Source organism: Cupressus sempervirens, chromosome 1, assembly GCF_028749045.1.
Source record: "Cupressus sempervirens isolate cs-2001-9-10 chromosome 1, ASM2874904v1, whole genome shotgun sequence".
NCBI classification, from domain to species: Eukaryota; Viridiplantae; Streptophyta; class Pinopsida; order Cupressales; family Cupressaceae; genus Cupressus; species Cupressus sempervirens.
Genome location: NC_143118.1, coordinates 382519537 through 382525536, shown reverse-complemented (window position 1 = coordinate 382525536; position 6000 = coordinate 382519537).

The window sequence follows — 6000 nt, the reverse complement described above, 5'->3', positions numbered from 1 at the left end:
ATTTTATTTAATTAAAAGAGGAGATTTTCTTTTAACTAAATAAAACTTAGGATAAAATGATCAACCTTAGAAAAATAAATAATTGAATTTGATCAAGGAAATTGATTTGAATTGATTTAATAAAATATTGCAAACTATTGATTCAAGAAATTTGATAAATTGATAAATTGAATAATGGGGGCCCATAGTCTAGGCGACCATTTTAGGGTGCATACACACCTTAATTTGAAAATTTTGCATCCCTTTTGATAATGATGTAATAGGTGGGGGATATTATCTGTATAATGCCATACATGATTAGTAGCCATTCTACACATTAATATTGCTTATTTGAATTGAAACAAAATAAATGTCCTTTGAAGCAATTATCGATGAGCTCAATTTATCCTTGATCAAGGATAGTATAAAGAGTTGCAAGTCCATTTAGTGCTAAAAAAAAAAGAGAATATATGTCCAAAACCCTTGGGATACCATGTGAAATCCATGGAGACCCTTCACCACTGTTGGCCAAAAACCACGAGGGTTGCAAAAGGTGAAGAATCTAATGTCTTAATTTTTATTGATGTGTCCTCAAATTAAGAACCACTGTGATTGATGAGCACTCATAATTGCATTGACTGGGTAGGGGAGGTTGTGAATCAATATAGGACAAACTTATCTAAGATTTGATAACCATAATAATGTCAATTATATATGGTTCATATGGTTAAGAACACAAGATTTACATGGAAATCTTTCATGGAAAAAAAACTATGAAAAATTGCTTAGATCTTATACCCAAATTCATTAAAAAACAACTCTTTTTAGAATTCTTTGTAGGCATCAACTTAGTGAGAGAGATCCTCATCACTAAGCACCAAATTAGCAAGAGAAATTGATCTCTTCTTTAGAGGCACCAACTCCCACATGAACAAAATATTTTCCTTTAATAGTGCATTAATGGATGAAGATCATTTGAATTTGCCTCAATAAATTTGTTGACCAAACAGTTATTCTACTCTTCATTACAAAATTGTTTTAAAGTTGCTCATGTTTGAATGATAAAACTTGTATTTCACACTTCTATATTAATTAGTAAATTTTCTTGTAAGTTGAACGTAAATTTTCTCGAAATAGAAATATACAAAAAATAATATGATGACTCTTTCTTTTAGTGTTTCTTAGCTTTAGAAGGTGGGATTTTTGTTGAGATGGCTTTAGTTGTGTTTGGAAAGGAGTGATTTGAGAGGATAGGCTTCGAAGTGTCTCCCCCTTTTATCCACTTGTGTCTCCATTGGATCCCTTGTCTATTTTTCTATTATTTGGTGGTAGGGGAGATGTGCTTGATTGTAGGGTTGTTTGTTGAGGTTGGCTATGATGATCATCTGAGTGGGCACTTAATTGTGTTTTGACTTTCCTTCTCTTCTCTCTACTTTATTTTCTCCTTATCCTTTCAATGCTTTTTGGTGTAGCTAGTGGTGGTTCTTTTGTTGTAGTGATTGTGGTGGTTTTGGTTTGTAAGCATTTTAAGTCGATGTGTGTTATTGTGCTTACTTTCTTTCTTCCCTTTTGTTGGGTTGGAGCTTTCCTCTTTTGTTGTCCGCCTCTTTATTTCTTACTTTTCCTATGGAAGTGGTGGGTATTCCTTTTGAAGTAGAATCCTATACATGGCCTTTACGACGTCGGTGTTCCCTAGTTTCATTTATCTAGGGCCTCCTTTTTAGGTGGAGTGCAATGTTTCTTATGAAGGATCTAGTGTTAGCTTATGTATGGTTATGAGAGGTATTTCAAAACCCAATTATTATGGTTCAGGAAGTTATACAAACCCTTTGGATCTCTTTGCTTCAAAGAATTTATCTTCGATGCAAGGGTTTGGCCTCTTGTTGGGCTCTCTTAGGAAACTAAAATTTTGGATGATTTGTATTTTTTGGTTGCTAGTTGTTTGTTGGCTTTTCTCTGTTATTGCTTTCTTTGTTGGATTATTTCACCTTAGTGGGGTTCTAGATCCCCTCAAAAATTTAAAAGTTGTTTGTTCCTTGATAAAAAATAATATGATGACAATGATTAATACTCTCTCCTTTGATATTAATGACATCAATATTTCCAATAGAGGTACTCATGAATTGTGTTTGAGCATGGAATTCTTACACATATGTATTGTCCTAATAAGTTAGCACCTATAATTAGATGCTTTATTAGGCCCCATTTTGACAATTTTGAGATTTTTTGTTTATTATGGTTGATCCAACCTCCTAACTCATTTTTTTCTAGCATCTTCTCTTTATTACCAACTCTCCCTTAAAATTTGGTCCATTTTCCTAGGTGAATTATACCCTACATTTGGGGCAAAATTTGAATGAGTGGCTTGTTATGATGTTTTAGGCAAGGTTTCTAGTATTTTAGTTGGTCTGTATTAGTTTTAACTCTCAAAATATTGTTAGAGGTATAAAAGTGACATATCTCCCCTTATTGGTAACCATTATAAAGTGTTAAGGAATATATGATCTATGATAGAGTAATCTGATAATTTATTTCTAATATATCAATTGGATTATCTTATAGATTTCTCTTCTTAGTACTTTACTTTGAATCTTCAGAACCTATAACTGATATTGTTTCTCTGAATTGTGTTTGTAGAATCACTAATGCTACAATGTATATGTAGTGTTCAATGGTTAAAGGAGATCATAATAGTATATTATACAATTTTTGAATAAATTGGCAAGGATAGCAAATACAATGACAATAGCATTTCCTTGTTATTGATATGTTTTTCATTGTATTTGTATCAATATGAATATGAGATGGAATGGACATGTCACCATACATACACGAATCTACATGAAATGGGCCACATAGGTTCATGTCCCTACATGGACATGATTTATCCATAAGAAAACTTATGTTGAGATCATCATATTTGTTAAGGCCCAATTACAACCTGGGCAATATTAAGACATGCTCGATATCAATCAAGGCACTCACATTTGATACAAACTCAATTACGATTTGGGTGATTATGATAGCATCAACTCAATATAAGTTTGGAAAACAATACATATGTAATTTGGATGATAACACAATCTATCAAAGCTCAATAATATGAGGCAATCACGCAATATATATAGTCCGATTTGGACATGAGTATGATATCAATCTTGATTTGATCATGTATCTTCAATGTTAGTAACCAAAAATGTAAAACATCATATATATAAAATTTAATATAGTTTATTTGATATTCAATCATGATCTCAAAACAATATTTTTAACAAGTACCATGATTTCTAGCTCACTTAGGGACAACAAATTAATGTAGTCTATCATGATGATAGATCAAGAACTAAAAGAAATTAACACATATAATATCATGATTTTTGGCTCACTCCGGGACAATAAATTAATGAAGTCAATCATGATCCTTTTTTTATCATAATTTTTGGCACATTCTTGGACAAAAACTTAATGAAGTCTTAAGATAAAATGCCAATCTATTGTAAAGGTTGTCACCTTACAATAGAGACCTTACATCCAACTTAATGAAAGATCATCACCTTTCATAAAGTAACACACACACACACACACACACACACACACACACACACACATTAAATAAAAGTGGGACTTATCTGAGGAATTACATTTACATCTTAGTCATACCAAGTTTACCTCTACAAATTCCACTTCTAATTTTACAAGAGGTTTGGTACATATGTTGGTAGTATGCTCTTGAATGCTGATATATGCCAACTTGATAACATTCTTGTCCACCATATCTTTGATGTAGTGATAGGGAATTTCTATGAGCTTGGATCTGTTATGAAAGACTAGATAGACCGACAATTTAATGGAACTTTGATTTTTGCAATGTATAATTGTGGGATTCAGGGGCTTCCCAAATAGTCCAACTAGTAACTTCCTTAACCGTATTGCTTCTCAAGCTCCCATATACATCGCTATATACTCTGCTTCAGTAGACTTTATGCAATTTCAGATTGCTTTGTGCTAAACCAATATATCATACAATACCCAAGACTAAAACAACATCCTATAATAATTTTTTGATTAGTAGAACTACCGACCTAGTTAGAATCTAAATACCCTTAAGTTATAACTCAACATTGTTATATTTTAGACCAAGTCCAATAGTACCTCATAAGTATCTCAAAATGTGCTTGTTGCCATGAGATGGATCTTTGTAGGTTCTCACATAAATTGACTTAATGCATTTGTAGCGTAACAAATATCAGGGTGGGTATTCACCAAGTACATTAGAGATCCAATTATTTGTTTGTAATATGTAGGATCCGTGGCTTCAGATTTAGATGCTTCACTTTTGAGCTTATGAAGGTTTGTCTCCATAGGTGTGGACAATGGTTTACAATCCATCATGCCAAATTTGTTCAATATGTCAATAGTAAATTTTCCTTGGTTCAGGAAAATATAGCCTTTCTTCTGCCATACTTCTAATGCAAAAAAATAGTGTAGGAGACTTAAATCTTTCATTTCAAATTTAGATGAATGATCTTGCTTAAACTTTGGAATAAGGTGATTTACCTTGTTATTAGAAGATTATCAACATAGAGAAAAAGTATTAGCATATCATCCTCTGATTCTTTGAAGGATATACTAGGATCTACTTCATTTCTTGAGTAGCCTAGTTTGATAAGGTAACTTTTTATTCTCTCATACCATGCCCCATGGGCTTGTTTAAGGCCATAGAGAGATTTATTTAATTTACATACACGTGTGTTCCTATCATGGATAACAAACCCTTCTAGTTGTTGCAGGTGTACTTCTTCATCAATGACACCATTTAGAAATGTCATCTTTACATCCATCTAATGTATCCTCCACCCTTTGGATGTAATGATCGCAATGATGGTTATGACATATGTATATCAGGCAACAGGGAAAAATGTTTCTTCATAATTAATTGCAACCTTCTAAGAGAATCCTTTGGCCACAAATCTGGCTTTGAATTTTTCAATACTACCATTAGGTGTTTGTTTAATTTTGAATAACCATTTTTGAAGAGACAAAAGATTTGTCTTTAGGTCTTGGTACAATGTCCCAAACATCATTTTTTAATATGGATTGGTATTCCTCAATCATGACATTGTTCTAGGCTTGAGAGTTTAGAGTTTCTTCAACATATGAGGGTTCTAGTTGAGTGGGTTCATTTGTATGAGTAACATAATGTGAGTGACTTCTTTTTTTCTTTTTTTCTCTAAAGATTTCATCAGGAGCCACATTGTTTCCTAACAATCATTTTCCTCGCTCATAATGGTCTTTTCATATTGGGTGGATTTGAGTCATACTTAGGGTTAGGAGTTGTGAGTTCATGATCTTTTGTACGAATCTCACTCTCAATCGTAGAACTTTCATCTAACTTTGGGATGTGATGATCATTTGGTTCTTCTATATTTTTAGAAGTTTTATATGCAATATCTTCTTCAAACTTAACATCTCTACTAATTTAAATTATCCTAGACTTTGGTATGTATTCTCTATAAGCTTTAGAAGATTCACTATAACCAACAAATAAGCCTTTCTTTCCTGAGGGATCTAGTTTAGTCTTTTTCTCTTTAGCAATATGAATGTATACATGGAACACAAAGATTATTAGGTGACTTAGATCAGGTTTGTTTCATGAAAAGACTTCTTTAGGTGTTACATTCTCTAGAATTGAATGAGGTCTTTTTTTTTGAATACACTGCTATATTGGAGGCTTCAGCCCAGAATGTTATGTGAAGATTTTGATCATACATCGTGGCATTAGGTGCTTCAATAATGGTTCTATTCTTTCTTTCTACTACTTTGTTATATTGAGGATTATATGGTACTGTATACTACCTCTTAATCCTAATAGATATGTAGTTGTCTTTAAAGTTTTTGGAAATGTATTCTCCTCCATTGTCGGATCTTAGAATTTTAATTTTCTTCCTAGCTAGATTTTTGACTAAAGCTTTGAACTATTTGGATTTAGATAGAACTTCATTTAATTCTTTCAGTTTTAGG